Below are 19,122 nucleotides of genomic sequence, written 5' to 3'. Positions count from 1 at the left end.
CTCGAGTATAAAGTAAACAGACCTCCGCTGGCTATACCATAAAGGGCTACCCTCCGAAAAAATTCCGAACCAATGTCCAAAAATAGTAACCAAACAGTAGTAAATTATACTGTTGCACGAATCCACAGAAGTATGGACCCAACGCTCTGGTAAACGATAAAATTGTATTTAATAAAACACTCAAAAGTGACAGAATACATAAATTGCATAAATGAAACTGTGATTCTTCAACGTTATCAATAAAAGGTATTCCAGTATTATCTAATTCACAACCTATCTGTACTTGTTTCCCCCCTGTTTCCTCGGGCAATGGTTTCCTGTTGCCTCCGCATAGGAAAAAGAGCGATTTTGATTCCTTAATCTTTCGGACCTCCGTGGGCCCTCTCCCCCTTCCCCTAAAGGGTCAAAATGATCCAACTCACCATTGCCTTCGAAATCAGCATGGTCATCATTAAAATAAGTGTAGCCTGGGGCTTTTTCCATAAACTGTGCCCTCTGTTTTTTGGGGGGTTCATAATTTGACCCTCTTCCACCTGTCTCACTCGTCGGAAAAAAATTATTATTATTATTGTTATTAAACCTTTTCCTATAGTGATTACTTGGGTCTGTATAAGCCCTACCTTCTTTGTAATCACGCAAATCACGTTCAATTTTCCCCAACTTTCTTTTGTAATGTTTGGACACATTTAAATCAACATCATGAAGCACTTTGCAGTAAATATTTAATGCAAGTAATCACTATAGGAAAAGGTTTAATAACAATAATAATATTTTTTTTCCGACGAGTGAGACAGGTGGAAGAGGGTCAAATTATGAACCCCCCAAAAAACAGAGGGCACAGTTTATGGAAAAAGCCCCAGGCTACACTAATTTTAACAATGACCATGCTGATTTCGAAGGCAATGGTGAGTTGGATCATTTTGACCCTTTAGGGGAAGGGGGAGAGGGCCCACGGAGGTCCGAAAGATTAAGGAATCAAAATCGCTCTTTTTCCTATGCGGAGGCAACAGGAAACCATTGCCCGAGGAAACAGGGGGAAACAAGTACAGATAGGTTGTGAATTAGATAATACTGGAACACCTTTTATTGATAACGTTGAAGAATCCCAGTTTCATTTATGCAATTTATGTATTTTGTCACTTTTGAGTGTTTTATTAAATACAATTTTATCGTTTACCAGAGCATTGGGTCCATACTTCTGTGGATTCGTGCAACAGTATAATTCACTACTGTTTGGTTACTATTTTTGGACATTGGTTCGGAATTTTTTCGGAGGGTAGCCCTTTATGGTATAGCCAGCGGAGGTCTGTTTACTTTATACTCGAGGTTTTTGGTGGAGAACAAGTGGTGAATTGTGGTTATTTGTAATACCGCTAGCGATACGAGGGATCCCCCATGGAGAACGAAAATTCATTATTAAGCCAACTTCTTAGGCTTATACACAACCACTCACAAGGTACAGTTGATTTAGGCAATTCATTGGGCTCGGGTGAGTCCATTCCTTGTGCGCAGGGAAATCCGGAAGTGGTTCGGAGACCGGTGATGGCGTCACGACCCATAATCGAGGATGATGACCGCGCTTCTGGTAGTGTTAATGGAGAACAGACTGACAATTCCATTCGTGAACGACCGGCCAATATAACTGTCTCCAGGAAAAGAAATATTGCTTTGGATTTATACAACAATATACCATTCACTGAATGGCTTGACAAATCTTTTTCCGTGACTGTGGAAGAAACGGAGAAAGTATCCAAGGACAATAGCTGCTACAAGGACAAATGTAAGCTTTTAGAATTTGAATTAAATAAATATAGGAATTTATGTCTGGACAACTGGTATCTCACACAATGTGTGGAACGTAATATTGTACCTAAGGGACTCAGACTGAACAAGCACCCCAACAATATACGGGGAAATGTTGAACTGTTTAAAACTATATCAGACATTCTCAATGACTGTGGTATTTCAATTTTAAAGGCTATGATACGTAGTAATTTAGATATTTTAGAGGATAGTAAGAAAAGAATAGATAAATTACAACATGATATTAGTAATGATTTGCTTTTTACTGTGCATGAATACAAAAATATTTACTGCAAAGTGCTTCATGATGTTGATTTAAATGTGTCCAAACATTACAAAAGAAAGTTGGGGAAAATTGAACGTGATTTGAGTGATTACAAAGAAGGTAGGGCTTATACAGACCCAAGTAATCACTATAGGAAAAGGTTTAATAACAATAATAATAATAATTTTTTTCCGACGAGTGAGACAGGTGGAAGAGGGTCAAATTATGAACCCCCCACAAAACAGAGGGCACAGTTTATGGAAAAAGCCCCAGGCTACACTAATTTTAACAATGACCATGCTGATTTCGAAGGCAATGGTGAGTTGGATCATTTTGACCCTTTAGGGGAAGGGGGAGAGGGCCCACGGAGGTCCGAAAGATTAAGGAATCAAAATCGCTCTTTTTCCTATGCGGAGGCAACAGGAAACCATTGCCCGAGGAAACAGGGGGGAAACAAGTACAGATAGGTTGTGAATTAGATAATACTGGAATACCTTTTGTTGATAACATTGAAGAATCCCAGTTTCATTTATGCAATTTATGTATTTTGTCACTTTTGAGTGTTTTATTAAATACAATTTTATCGTTTACCAGAGCGCTGGGTCCATACTTCTGTGGATTCGTGCAACAGTATAATTTACTACTGTTTGGTTACTATTTTTGGACATTGGTTCGGAATTTTTTTGGAGGGTAGCCCTTTATGGTATAGCCAGCGGAGGTCTCTTTACTTTAATGTACCTCACAAGACATTGACAACAGCTGGAAAGGCCGCAGAAGTACATCACAAAGAGAATTACCAGCCTCAAACAGATGCCCTACACTGACCGTCTCAAACAACTCCAGCTTTACTCCATTGCATATCGCCTACTCTGAGATGATCTCTGCCTAACATACAAAGCTATGTCAAACCCAGAGCTGTCGGACATGCTCCACCTAAAGAAATCCCAATCCCTCCAAGCTACACGCTCTAAGGACCTAAACCTTGTCACCACAATAAACAGAAGATGTTGGAGGGATAGATTCCTCTCCCAGAGACTTCCCATACTCTGGAACAAGCTATTCTTTTATATCAAACAAAGCTCCTCATTAGCATCTAGATGAGTGGATGGGAAATAGGAAATTCACCCCGGGGATCACTTCTGTGGCTCTGCAAAACAGGGGCACAGGAAAATAATTTTCGTGGGTGGCAAAAGACAGGGTACCTTGTTAGCTAGGCTTACTTAGGCCCTTGGGCCGATAGCCTAGTACCTACCTATGAACCTATGAGAAGTGCACAATAACTTAAATGTTTGATTGTTTATCACTGAATAAAGCATTAAGAAAATAGAAAGTGCCAAACAGCAAGGGCAAAACTAACTTGAAAATGGTCAGAGCTGTAAAGTGTTAAAGGCATTCTCTTTTAATGTATAATTCATATCCAGTTTTTTAGGAACATTGTGCATTCCACATTAACATGCAGGTGATTCCTATGAAAGGTCGCTGATCCATCCATGTACTTTCCCAGATGCTTAATTCTTTCACTTGAGATATATGATTCAGTATTAATCTATGACTAGAGGTTTTTAAAGTGCGCATATGATTGTGCACTCCCACAGTCCCACCCACATCAGATTATTCAATTACCTTTCCTTCCTGCTCTCCAAGTTTAATTAAAGTATGGCTTTGTTCAATATTTAAAATGTCACACAGAGGAGTGAATTATATATCGCCAAAATCATAAAGGAAACAGTTACTCAAAAGCATTTATTATACAAGGAAAGCTAGTCAGAGGCTGTAAACGTTGATTCAGCAGTATTGTCTCTACATGCTCTTGTTTAAGAAAAACAAAATGTTTACAATACTTGTGTCAGATGAAGACATGCTGTTATTAGGAAATTTTCTAAGGAGATATTTGCATAACTACATTTCTAATATACTTTTAAAAGGCAGGAATACCATTTTTGACATGAATATTTAAAATATACAAAGCTGAACTCAGTGGCAAGCAACTCTGAAGAGTAAGATTCTGTTGACCCTTATCCTCTTCTTAGCCTCTTAAATGCACTGTGTTTTTTTTTTTTTTCCTTGTTTCATTACTGGTGACCTGCATGCATACTGAAACAGATCATTGGTTTGCCTAGGGGTTTGTAGTAGTGATCTTCCAAACCTTGTCTTTAACATCTACTTCACCAACATTAAGAACAAGGCTCAGTTCTGTCACATTGACCTAAATGGAATGCAAGAAGCATGCTTATAGAAAATAATCAAAGTAAATTATCTCATTGATAAGAGCTGCCAGATTGCTTTAATTTAAGCCACAATAATTCTACTACATATCACTGAGGAATCATTTAGTGAAGAAGAGTTCCTGAAGCATAGACTATTATGTGTAAATAAATACAATGTTATAATAAAATAACCCCCACAAGCCCTGGAATTACTTTGCCATTCCAAATCTAAATCCCCCTTTAAAGTGGCATGGGGTGCCATGTCCCTCAGTGTCTGTGAGCAGTAACTAGCAATTACCTGGCCCACTCTCTAACTGTTTAAATTCCCTGAAAAAGAGAAGCATTTTTATGTAAACAGCTGTGTGGTTTTCTGTAATATGTAAAGTAAGTAATTTATCCTTTGCAGTTTCCTGTCTTCTGCAAACTCCTTTACAATAATGCAGAGAGCTCTTTTTTTGTCAACTGTTCCAGTAGTGAGGCTGACAGTTACCCAGTTCTCCAGTTACTCTAACCTATCCTTTTTAAACTTTACATTAAAAACAGTTCACCCACTGCATTTTCTCTCTCCATCACTGACACCGTTTCAAATGTCACTATAGGTTCCCAGTCCCACAGCATCAGTAATCCCACACAGGAACTGGTCAATGTCTGTTTTAAGTAAAGAAAACTGTCTTTAAACTGCCCACTTCCCCCAGAAATAAATAAAGAAGCTCTTTGTTGTTTACAGCACTGTCACCCTCCCCTTCTACAGCAGCACTGTTCTCTCTGACTTCCCTTTCATATCTGTCAAAGCAGTATTTTCCCTGGACAGGTAACGCATGGTCATTGCCTTCTAGGTGACTACAGACTTAAGAGTACTAAATGAAAATGAAGATTCAGTGTATTTGTATCAGCATTCAATAAATATACATATAGTTGTAATTTCTTAACATTCTGGATCAAAGATTTCTCAGCATACTATATCTGTATCACGCCTCATGAACTATAATGCATTTAACACGTTTTTCTGTCTGTAAAGGTGACTTTGCCCATTTAATGTGAATTATTCTTCAGGATGGAATGGAGCAATGACAGACTCACAGTTTAATACTGGGAATCCTGAGATGAGTTTTATGAAAATATGATCCATAATTAATGATGTCTGCCATTGTTATGAGCCTGCATTTAGTATGGAAAATGCCTGGCTGTGCCTTTACCAAGTTTTTTTTTTAAATATTTCAAGTCAGTATTTTCATATTGCCATCTGTCAAGCCTTGCTTTCTGATCTGCTGTACAGTCACTTCACATTCTGACCCTAAAATTAATTCCAAAGTCTCTCCATGAAGTCTTTCCAGAACTTTTGTATTTCTATCCCTTTGGTGAAAATACACATGTAAGTTGAGAAATGTTTCAAAAGAGAGATCTGAAACTTTGAACTTTAAACATAGCAATTTTTTTGACTATATTATGAATGTAACAGCTGTCATTTCATGGGGCCAAGTAAAATGTAGTTTTCCATCTAAATGAGATTTTACTCTCCGTTTGCAAGCTCCCATTTTGCATCACTTGTAAAAATGATTGCTACTTGTCTTCTAAGGACATAAAAGTGTATGATGAAATTTAAAGGTGAAACTATTGAAATTTCAAATTATTGATAAAAGTAGGCACACAAGTCTGGCAATTTTCATTGGTATTCTTCCAAACTGCGGATTCAGTAAGCAGTCCTGGTTCCTGAGTAGTTAGCCAGAGGAGATGAGAGAAGAGTGTTCTTATTAGATTATCTACCCCACAGGAGGATTCTTATTAATGCTGCTACTCTGTCAGTCACTGAGGGCTAGGAAAAAATTTAGCATTCACCATAAAATTGGAGATGCAGTAGCAAATGTCTTCAGGATTTCACATTTGTATCATTGCACAGCCTGTGCATGGTGATGGGTCTGTGTGTACGGCAAAAACAAAACAAAAAAATCTTTGATCATAGTGTGTCACTTCACTGGAATGTCTGTATTTCCTCACTAGCTCTGACTATTGGATCAAATCCAGGCAGACAGTTGTTTTCAGGGATCCAGAGATCAATGAGAGGCAGCAGGAGTAGATGATATTCAACTGGTGAGAGGGGTGAAAAAAAATACTAAATTCTTCAGAATTTTTCATGCCTATCAAAGACTTCATTGTTGATCAAAATATGTGAAAATTACTTTGCCTGCACTGAAAAAGAAGCATCAGAAAACGTTTTTTTTTTTTTAAGTTTGGGATGAAATTTTTGCAAATAAAAAAAAAAAATCCAATAAAGTTGTGTCATATTCTAGAAATGAATCCGTGTATATGCTTTGGAACAAGATCCCAGTTCGTATTAGGCAGAGCCACTCACTGACTCTCTTCAAGAGAAATCTTGATGAGTGGATGGGAGATCGTAAGTTTACCCCAGGGGTCACATCTGTGTCACTGCTAGACAGGGGCACAATAAACTAATTCTATTATATAAGGGGACCTTCATTGTGTCACTACTAGACAGAGGCACAGTATTCTAAATTTATTCTGTACATTTTTGTACCATTTCATGGGGTGGCAAAAGCCACATCACTATGGCTAGGCTTACAAATGCCCCAGGGCAGATAGCCTAGTACTAAACTATGAAACTGTAGAATAAACCATGACTGGGATGTGTCTGTCATTTTTTGAAGAAAAGCATAGGGTTTATGTGCATATTAGGTGGATTTTTTTTTGCTTATACAAAAGTCAACTATCACCTACCAATTCACAAATATATTTAATATTTTGCATTATAATGGATTACATGGACATTTTAAATTATAGCTGTTGAAAACAACCGCCAGTACAAGTATGTATTATTTTCAGCAGTGCAGTTTCCACTGCTAGGAGCAGGTCACTATTGCAGTTATATATTTAGAGCACCTTCTACATGTTTCATGTCCTCATTTACAGTTGTTAGTTAACAGAAGTCCATCTTCAATAACCAGTAGGACTGCTGCCGCGGGCATGACAACTGCTCAGAATAAAATGTTTTCAGGCAGCTTCAAACCCTTCCATGCCCCATAACGCATTAGTCATCTCTATAGATCTTCTTTGCCCTTCCATGCCTCATCATGCATCAGTCATCTCTCCAGATCTTCTTTACCCTCCCATGCCCCATCATGCATCAGTCATCTCTCCAGATCTTCTTTGCCCTTCCATGCCCCATCATGCATCAGTCATCTCTCCAGATCTTCTTTGCCCTTCCATGCCCCATCATGCATCAGTCATCTCTCCAGATCTTCTTTGCCCTTCCATGCCCCATCATGCATCAGTCATCTCTCCAGATCTTCTTTGCCCTCCCATGCCCCATCATGCATCAGTCATCTCTCCAGATCTTCTTTGCCCTTCCATGCCCCATCATGCATCAGTCATCTCTCCAGATCTTCTTTACCCTCCCATGCCCCATCATGCATCAGTCATCTCTCCAGATCTTCTTTGCCCTTCCATGCCCCATCATGCATCAGTCATCTCTCCAGATCTTCTTTGCCCTTCCATGCCCCATCATGCATCAGTCATCTCTCCAGATCTTCTTTGCCATGCTTTCAGCCATGGGATGCTATTTATTAGATTATCCATTAGCTGCTCCAGTGAGTGCACTCCTTTACCTTTCTTCACTATAAGCTTTTGTTCATCCCTGGACATGAAGGACTAGAGAAATTTGAGAGATTTTTGGTTAAAAAATGTACTTTTTGTATTTTTCATGACTTTGAGTCTAAGAATTTCACTGCAGTCCTTGCAGGGTCTCAGAAATCTTTCCACAAATGTGTCCATTATTAGGCAATGTCACCTGTCCCATCAGCACACAGAGTGTTTCTAATGCCTAGAACAGACTCACAACCCTCACAAGTGTGATTGCTCAGAGAGTTTAGCAAGACAACAGTTCAGGCACTGTGCAGGTCTCCTACTCATACCTCTATCAGTACCACCTGGTCAGTCTGGAGAGCCCCCTGGTTAGTCACCCCCTACTTCCTCCAGGCCGACGGCTAAAGTAATTAAATGTTCTTTGGGCAGGCTGCTTCCTCCTCTTCTTTTCTTCCAAAAATGAAAAGGAAATCAATTAAATGTTTATCTGCCTCTTGTCAGGTTTCTCCTCCTTTGACTTTAGTTACCATTTCCGAATTCTTAAGCTGCCTGTAGTAGTTGTGGTCGAGGGATCTTCTATTCCCCCTCATCCAAAAACATCAATATTAGGCAACAGGCCACCTAAAGATCAAGTTTGGTTTGTATTAACTTTTAAAATGCTGTGAGACTCAGTGGTCCTTAAAGAACTGGCATTTCATGCTGTTATATTCCCGTACATAAGTAAGGTATTTACTTTTTAACTATTAAAATGTAAAAGTTATTTAGCATGCTTGCTGGACGTGCCCTCTGACACTTACTTCATCACACCTAGCAATTTAATGCCATAGTTCAGGGTCCTTAAAATCCATAAAATGCAGTTGAAATAAATGCCATTATCACTGGTAATAGGAAAGGTTTTAATAATAACAAAGACCTACCCTTTCACTTTTCACCAGATAACATAGTACCTGCTCTGTTGAAAGGCAGATAGGTATATCTTAGTATTATTTTCCCATAAAAGTCATTATTTTATCGGAAAATAAGATGAAACAGCAACGAACTACAAAAAAAACTCAAAAAGGCAGAAATAGAATGCAGATACCTCATTCCTTCTAGCCACTGCAGTCCCATCTGGTTACTCCCACTGTTGATAAGGTGATAGTGGGGCTATGCCTGTTTTAAATTTAAGGTTTTCATCCATTCTTCTAAGTAATACCTGAAGATAGTGAGAGGCATGCTTTACTTTACAGAAAGCAGGAGTTTGTTCCAGAAGTGGTAGATTCTGTGGGAGTGATCATTATTGTGTCAGTAAGTCCTGTTTATGCTGCAAGGTAGATTTAGATCCCTTGATCTTGTATGTGTGTTACTGATACTCTTGGGTTTATATAGTATATCATGCAGAACTGGGTCATTTATAGCTTTGTAGCCCAGGCATATGTCATCATGTAGAAGTAGGTAGGAAAAAGAAAAGAGAAACAGGGCTTTTAGATGCTCTGGATAACATAGGGAGCTCAAACCTAAGATTTGTTTTGGTGAGGAACCATAGGGATTTATCAAGTTGGACAAGGTGTTTGGACAGGTACAAAGAGAAGGGAACATTATGTTCTAGTATGACCCCATTGAGGGAAGAGTAGATGGGATTGATGGCCACTTTTGACTGAGAGAAGATGCCCTTGGTTAACAGTTTGGCAAAGTAGGATGCATTTCTAAGATCAGTGGATATCTGGTAGTCAAACCAGAGATCATTATCCACAAAAGGTGCCTAAGCCGCTAATGACAGTGTCTGTTTTAAGGGGGTTGTGATTTATGTAGCAGGTATGTGGGAGTTTCTGCTTCTTAAAAGGTACAGTTCTACATTTTTGGAATTCAGCTGACATTATTTTGATACCCCAAGTTTGTCTGAATCAGGCCCAACTGGAGGATCTGAGCATCTTCAGGGGAGAAAATTTTGACTCCAAGCTTGAAAATATTTATCACCTTGGTCAGACAGAGGTTTCTGATACCAGATTTGACGTCACAAGTAGATGTGAAATAGAAGTGGTCCCAACACAGAATCCTAAGGTATACCACTGGTCCATAATGATACATCCCATCAACTCACAAATTATGTCAGTGAAGCTAATAGAGCTATTGCCAGAGCCTGTGGTAAGGCCTGTCTTCTGCAGGGAAACTATTACAGCTGTTCTCCAGATTTCTGATATATATCCAGTAGAAAATCCATGACCGAATACATTGAGAATGAAGTCTGATGAGAGTGTTTAGTACTGACCATGAAACAACTCACGATGTTAACAGGATCCTTAGATCTTCTACTTTTGGCCCTGGAGGGCATTTGTAGCATCTGTTCAGAGATGATTAGTGAGGGGTATGGACAGGATGGTTTGTACTGGAACATTTGGAGGTGATAAAGGAGAGAATTCAGAGATGAATGTATCTGCAAGCATGTGATGTATACCCTCATGATTTCATTGGCTGATGCCATTAGAAATAGGTTTGGTGCAACAATGGTTATTATTTCTGATGTTCTTTAAATAATTAAAGAATGTGGTATGGTTATTCTTTGGTGATGTAGCAATTTTAGTTCATAATTAGCTGTATAGGATTTGATCTTGCTGTTAGGTTATTTGATAATCCTTTTGAGGTTGAGTGATCCATTATTTTTGTTCTATTTCTTAGGATATGAATTTTTCCTTTCATGAATGAGATTCTGCAGTCTGCCAGGATGTGGTATGAGATTTTGTTTACTGATATTAAGATATGAAGCAGTTTGATGTCATTGCTCTGGCATAGTAGAGTTTGCTTATAGTTGAGTTCTACCAGAGGAGATTGTTGCTAAATGTGGGCTTCTATTTGTAGCAAATACAAGCATGAACCGCTATGCAAGAGTTGAGACAGAAGTATGAATGTTGGGTATATGTGGCGGTATTTGTTAAAGAGCCATGAAAGGATGGGAGATAGTTGAACCATCTGAAGTCATCATCAAAAACAAGGAATTTGGCTTTGTAGAAGTCTCTAAAGGTGGTTAGGTTGGCCTTTGCCCTGTACTGGAATCATAAGGTGAATAAAACTGTGTGATATGATTTGATCAGTGAGGGTATCAGAGTGGATGAGGACCAGACAGGGGCTAAGAAGCTGAGGACAAGATCAAGTATCTTGGTGCCCCCCTAGTGTGTGAAAGTAGTATTTTACCAGGGGAATTTGCATTGGTAAAGTCGAGGAACTGCTGAACATACTTATTTGTAGACATGGAGGTATATCAGTTTACTGAGGGATAAAGTCCCCAAGAAAGACAGTGTTTAGGTCATTAGAGAGGGACTCGTTTATTAAGACAAGTTTTGCAATTTGCAGGTATTGAGAATGAGATTCTGCAGTTTGCCAGGATGTGGTATGAGGTTTTGTTTACTGATATTAAGATATGAAAGAGTCTGAGGTCATTAGTCTGGTGAATTCGTCTAGAGGTGATTGTATTTAAAATGAAGACAGACACACCACCACTAGTGTTAATGTTATCTAAATTTGTGGGCCTGAACGAGTGGTAGGCAGAAAAGCCAGATAAGGAGGAAATGCTGTAACTGCACTGAAACCAAGTTTCAGTGACAACACAAATATCCACAATTTCCAGAGTTAGGAAGACTAGGGGGGGGGGGCATTTTCTTATTTTGGCACCTAGCATTTGACAGATTCAGCTTAATACTAAGTTGCTACCATATGTAGGCTGACATTACCTAAAAATGCCCTATGGGGGTCAAGAATGTGTTAGCCAGTATGCAAAGATCCTGAGGGGATAGGTGCAGGCCATCCTCAGTGAAACAGTTGGTTCTGTCTTCCTTCTCTTTTCAAGCCATCACACACTGGACCCTGTCAGAATCATATCAGTAACTAAGACAATTATCAGTCAATTATCAGTTCTTATATTGTGGATCATTCTTCGTGACAGTCAAGCTTTCTTTGCAGTCTTAAAGGTGTACTTAGAGAGCTCCATTATGTCTCTCTTCATATAATCTAATGGGGAGGCATCACAAGCCATTCATACTCACAATAACAATGACCATGACATATTTATACTTGGGGTAAAAGGACTGGACTGCTAAGTTGTATAACAAAAGGAAAAACTTCTAAAGTTATATTAAAAACCTAAATTTTCCCACATTAAAAATTCTGTCAAAAGGATAAGCAAAGAACTTAATGTTACCACCAGGAACAACAAAGATATGCACAAACTGAAGCTAGACATCTGAAACAAAGGACAGTCGTAAGTCCTTCTCTAATTAGTTTAGAAAATTATAGCAATAACCCACGCCTGGGTGTGGGTAATGCTGGATTTACCCATGGTTGGCGTGGTTTGGTCCCGAGGCGGAGACCCGAAGGACCAAACAAAGCCAACCGTGGGTAAATACAGCATTACCCACACCCAGAAGTGGGTTATTGCTATTATACCATGACATTATTTAAGAAAAGAAACTATTACTTTTCTTAAATAATGGCATAGTATAATGCCTGTTTACTGCCCTTCCGCAGATGTCTGGCATCCGGCAGTTCTGATGTACTGCGCGCCTGCGCAGTACATCAGAGCTGTATAGCACGGAGAAAGCAAGATCTCCGTTGCTTTTTACTGTTAGCTATGTTAAATGGGTTTAACATAGCGAGACAGCTTTAAAATAAGCAACGGAGATGTCCGTTGCTTATTTTAAAACTGTCTCGCTATGTTAAACCCATTTAACATAGCGAAACAGTAAAAAAAGAAATGGAGATCTTGCTTTCTCCGTTGCCTTTTTTTTAAAACCTGTCTCGCTATGTTAAATGGGTTTAGCATAGCGAGACAGCTTTAAAATAAGCAACGGAGATCTCCGTTGCTTATTTTAAAGCTGTCTCGCTATGTTAAACCCATTTAACATAGCGAGACAGTGTTTTAAAAGTAGAGTTATACTTATGGAAAAAAGCCGGGTGACCGGACCTTTTTCCATTAGTATAACTCGATTTACAATGTGCACGCTGGCCAATCAGCGTGCACGTTTTGGGGGGGTCATGGTATAATAAGATATAATACCCATGTTCTGAACTAATATAAAATGGTATCACTTCTTCAGAAAAAAGTTTAGCTCAGACTGTATTCAGGACGCAATCACTGAAGTTCTACAAATCCCTGAGTCTGACACTACCTAAGTTCTTGAAGAAGCATGTCCTAGCTGAGCTATCAAAAGTCAAAATTACCATTATAGTGGGACCAGACAGCATAAGTGGATACCTAATAAATAGTGCCAAATATGCCCTCGTGGACCTCTCCAAAAATTTCAAACACCATGTGCACACTTCTTTTCTGACCTCTTCAAGATTTGATTAAGCTTAACCACAGGTATATCCCTAAAGTATGGAGAACTGTTGTTGTGATTCCCCTTCATAAAGAGGGCACTCACCACAGACTTCCAGGAATTACAGAGCTATAAGTCTACCTAGTCTAGTCTGCAAGATCATGGAGCACATTATATCTGACTTTATAAACTGTGATATCAAAAATGTATATACAGCTTAACACCTACCTGTTTGGTGTGGCCAAAGGAAGATTATGTCCGTGGCTGCCAAACTTAGAAAACATCTTTGAGGAAATCAAAGAGTCTGTTGATAGTGATCACTTGGTCCAAACAGACTATCTGCCTCTGGCAAAGGCATTGGACACCATCCTCCATTCTGGTATTATAAACAAACAAGAGACCTAAATGTAGACCAATACATGGTATGGTGCACAGCAAGCTGACTAAAAGGAAGAACCACATATTTAAAGAAGTGCCACCTCACAAAGGAAGAAACTAAGTAGCAGCATATCAGAACAGTAGTGGGACCCCCTCTTGATTAACACGTACTTCAATTTAAAAACAGTAAAGTCAGATTCTGGTGACTGCAAGTTGGGAATTTATTGTCTGACCACCCCCTTGACACAATATCACTGCAGCAGGAACTAATCCTCACTAACTGACAGTGTACTAATAAAGGGCTAAAAATTAATGCAAAATGTTTTTTATTGTTGCATTTGGCAAAAAAACTCTTGTCTCCAACTTACTCCATAGCTTGCATCCCTGAGACAGTAATCAGGCATCTTGGCACATAGATCATAGGAGGCTACTAAGCTAATGGTCCCTGGGCCTTTACTAGCCTAGCCATGTAAAAAACTGTATGCCCTAATTGACCATAGTTAGATAGGCGTTGTTAGCTGAGCAATTCTATGATCAGCACTGACTACCCATGTCCATGAGGGACATAGGTGCCATGCCCGGGATGAATTTATGGCCACCCATCCAATTGTCAAGGTTGCACTTAAATAGGCTCATTGAGGCGCTCTGCTTCATGTGAAGTGGGAGCTTATTTCAGAGGACTGGCAATCTCTGAGAGATATAGCTGTATCTCCAGCATGTTCTGTTTATGTCACAGGCTAGGCTGAGATCCCTGGAGTGAATGGCTCTTGTCCCATTTGATTTGCAGATACGCAGCATTTCCATTAGGACACAGTTAGAGACAGCTCTGTACGACAGGCACAGGTCACCTCTCAGCAGCCTGTATGATACAGAGTACAGTGACAGGGCTTTCAATCTTTTCATATATCATGTTTTGAAGGCCTGGATTCTCTTGATTAGAAACCTCTGTGGTCTCTCCAGTTGCTGCAGGCATCTGATGAGATACATACAGAAGAGAGCATTACACTTAATTAGTGGTCTGATAAGGATCGAGTACAGTGGAGTTATAACCTCCTTTGTCTTGCCCTTAATTTTTGAGATCCGCAATATAGAAGGCTTTCCTTACTACTATGGACACATGGTGATCAAAGTTTAGATTGCTATTAACCTGTGTTCCCAGTCTCTAACCACTGGGGTTGAGCTTAGAGGGGTGCTTATTTATTTATTTTATTTATTTGTTTTTATTTATTTATTTAACATTTGTTAACTGGGAAAGTCCGACTTGAAACGAAGCCAATTTTCAGAGGAGGCATGGGGAGAAAGGCTCCAGATGCATGTCTTTGTAATGTGGGAGGAAATCGGAGCACCTGGAGGAAATCCACACGAATGCAGGGAGGACATGCAGACTCCACACAGAAGGCACCCCAGCCGAGAATCGAACTGGAGAACCTCTTGCTGTGAGGCGACAACGCTACCACTGCACCACTGCGCCGTCATATCTATCTGCTATCTATATCATAATTAGCAGGGCTACTTCTTTGCCAAAGGGGATAATGAGGAATTTTTGTTTCGCATTTAGTTTTAGTCTGTGACTTTGGCACCAATCATTTGTCTGCGTCAGCCCCTTCTGTTTACATCATTGGGGGACTCGATGATTGCAGCAAGTTTGTAGTCATCTATAAACTTGGTAAGCCACAGGCCATCTACTTTCACCTTGACCTCAGAAAAATAAATTCCAAACAGAAGAGGACCCAGCACAGATCCTTGTAGTACCCCACTACTAACTGGTCTAAAGGTGGAGGTGGGCATGCCAACTTTTACAGTATGCATTCTGTCAATGAGCCAGTTGGCTACCCATCTAGTGATGTATGGGTTAGTCCCCAGAGAGGAGAGTTTCTCAATGATCCCTGAGTGGGGGATTGTATCAAAAGCTTTGGCTAAATCAAGATAGCTGGTATGTCTTGGATGCCGCAGTGGTGCAGCTGTAGCATTGTCGCCTCACAGCAAGAGGTTCTCTGGTTTGATTCTCAGCTGGAGTGACTTCTGTGCAGAGTCTGCATGTCCTCCCTGCATTTGTGTAGGTTTACTCCGGGTGCTCCCGTTTCCGCTAACATTGTAAAGATATGCATCTGGAGCATTTCTCCCCAGGCCTCCACTGAAAATTGGCTTTGCTCCAAGTCGGACTTTCCTGATAAACAAATGTTAAATAAATATATAAATAAATAAAATAAAATGTACTGCTTTGCCCTCATCCAGGGCTTTGGTGACATTCTCAAAGAAGTCCCCCAGGTTTAATAAGCAAGATTTACCTTTGATGAAGCCAAACTGGGTTGGGTCAAGAGTTTGAAGGCTGCCTGTGTCCTTGTTGATAAGATCCATAATGATTCTTTCCATGGCCTTGCAGATAAAGCTGGTTAAGCTTATGGGATGATAGTTTCTTGGGTCGGTTGATGGACCCACTCTGTGCAAGGGGATTACTGCTGCTGTTCTCCATTCTGCTGGAACAAAGCCACTGCTCAGACTGTGGTTAAAGAGAGTGTCAAGTGGTTCTGCTAGGTTTTGTTTTAGATTGTTTAGTAAGCAACCTGTGATGTTATCTGGTCCCATAGAGGCCGTGTTTTTGGCCTTGGACAGTGCTTGTATGACCTGTTCTTTGGAGATACTTGGTAGAGGACTGGTGTCAGGAATGCTTTGGAGTATAACTGGTGGGTAGAGGGGGGTGAAGTTATTGACAAATCTGTCTGCTAGCATGTTGGTAATTTCTTCAGGTTCAGTGTGAGTGGTACCATCCACTATAAGTTTGGCACAAAGCTGGGCATTCCCTTTCAGGTTTAGGACATAGTTAAAACATGCCTTATGGTGGTCTTTAGCTAGGGATGCTAATTTACTCTCATAACTAGACTTAGCAGACTTTACAAGATATCTGATTTGCTTGTTCAAGCTGTGGAGGGTATTTTTCCTCTGTTGAGTAAGTTTCCTCTTGTGCTTAGATATCGTTTTTTTTGTTTTGTTATATAACTTATTTATACTTACATTCCACCAGGGTGGCTTGCTTTTTCAGGAGGACTTTGTTTTAGCCCTGTCAGGTACAGCTGAGTCAATACATTTATTTAAGTGGCTATATAGAGCATTTCTGTACTCTTCTGCATAGAAGTTATCATTGGCTGTGTTAGCAGGGGCTTTGAAACTTTGTATACCATCTACATATAGTTGCTTTGTAGAAATGTTTCAGTTGTTTTGCTCCTGTGGGGGTTTCAGGTCTGATCTTTACTTCAGATGAGATTGATTTATGCTCTGACCTTACCAGGGAGGGCAACACACAGAGGGCAGTACAGTGACTTCCCCCATGTTGGTGAGCACTAGGTCTAGGAATTTGAGCCCCTTGTGGGAGTGCAAACCAACTGTTCAAGGGCATTTGAATTAACAAATTACAGGAACCTCAAAGCGAACATGTTTGTGCTCATGCAAGTTGCCCAATCGATGGAAGGATAGCTGAAATCTCCTATGACCAAAGTGTCTGGCTGTATATTGAGTGACTCTATCAAGTTCAGGTAGGAGGTGTGCTTCTCCTGGTTCATGGTGAGAGACTGTTTGCTAGCAATGATGCCGTAGGGTATTTTGCCTATAGTTATTTGGTCCTGGAAAAGCTCAAGACAGTCATACTGTTTTATCAGTCTCAAGGTGTATTTGGATTTAATGAAGATGGATACACCTCCACCTTTGGTTCTGTCTTGTTTATTGTTATGTGAGAGGACTGATTGTAGTTTCATGGTATAGTAACATCTCTCACATACTGTATTTCGTTTATGTGTCTTGACCTTATTTTGTGTGAGTGGAGACGTGTGTGTACTGACAACCTGTTTCATGTCTTGTTTATTGTTATGTGAGAGGACTGATTATAGTTTCATGGTATAGTAACAACTCTCACATACTGTATTTCTTGGTTTAGGAGCAAGTGGTTGTCAGTGCACATGAGGTAATTACTGCATTGCCTCAGGATGCCCATATCAATCATGATGGCTGGAGAAATGTTGGGAAACTGACTGTCCATAGTAGCAGGTAATTCTTAAGTACTAATTTCTGAGAGGGCACATTAGATCAGCTATTGCTCTGGGATTAGCAAGGGGACTTATTCTATAGAAGATCAGGGATGGAAAGTGTGGTGACGCTGCTCAGTGTTCAGCTGAGTTGCCTCCAGTGCAGAAGTGCACAGCTGCATTGCTCACAGAGGAGCAGGGAACCTGGGAGAGTTTCACTAACTTGGTGTCTAAGGAAAAATTAGTTTCTAGGCCTATGTGTCTATACAAGGCACGGTGTGCAACTACCCACAAATGAGAATCTTACATACTAATCTGGCAATAGGAAATCACAGAATGATCCTTCCTCCAGCAATCCACAGCTCAGACAAGGCTATATCCACATTCTTCTGACACAGGGGTGCAGGGGAGCCTTTCTTAATGTAAAATGGCTGGATTTGAGTTCAGCTGCATGAAAAACAGGCTAGATTCAGCAAGTCTGGATCTAGTCTATGCCAACTAAGCAATATTTCAGTGCATAACAGTTAAAAAGGCACAAATTAATGCAGTAAAATAGTAAAATACAGATGAAAAAGTGCAGATCAAACTCAAAATAAGCTTAATTTCTTAATCTTAGCTTTGGATGGCTTGGATTCAAGTAGAAATACAATGGACCTCTGGCAAAGGATGACAAACACAGAGCAGTTCTAGTTAATTTATCAACAACTCCCTTTCTTTTGACCACCATGTAGCATCAGTAGTCAATAAATTATTTTGTTTGCATAAATTATATTTGTAAGAAACTTCTCTGTGTGGAAGATTTTCAGTCTATATATCTCTTAGTTAATCACTGTATATTAATCAGATCAGTCAAAAGTAGTAGAAGTAGCAAACTTAAACTCGTCTTAAGTAAAAAAGTAAATAAATAAAAAATAATAATATGTACAGAATTACTAAGTATTCGAAAGTAATCCAAGTAATTCTGTACAATTATATATATTTTTTTATTATTATTATTATTTTTTTTACTTAAGACGAGTTTAAGTTCGCTACTTCTACTATTTTGTCTGATCTGATTAATATACAGTGATTACCTAGAGATATATGGACTGAAAATCTTCCACACAGAGAAGTTTCTTACACTGTTTTGTTTTTGGACCCACTACACTTGGTTAGTGGGTTGTTTTGAGACTTCGGGGATACCACAGAGATTATTTATTTTTTTTTATAAATTATATTTGAACACATCTCATCCAGATTAAAAAAATTATCATCCCACTGTTTTCTGTTCTAATTAGACCTTGACCAGTTATAGAGTAAAGTGCTTCCATTGATATGTACCTGTCTAGACACTTTTTTTGCAGCTAGAAAGGTCCAATGCTTTCTAGTCAAGATGATTGCAGCTTTAAAAACATTGATCCACCAATATGGATTTGCAGCCCTATCTCTGAACCTAGTCTCTTATAGACTCTTAAGTGGACACCTATGTCTTGTATTTCATTCTCTTTTTGACCAAACCCTCCCTGATCTCTTACATCTCAGTCAAACACCACCACCAACAGTAGAGCTAAGGATTTGTATCTTAAATA

Source organism: Protopterus annectens, chromosome 4.part0, assembly GCF_019279795.1.
Source record: "Protopterus annectens isolate FY-2018-M chromosome 4.part0, PAN1.0, whole genome shotgun sequence".
Lineage (NCBI taxonomy): Eukaryota > Metazoa > Chordata > Ceratodontiformes > Protopteridae > Protopterus > Protopterus annectens.
This window is presented reverse-complemented; position numbering follows the sequence as displayed.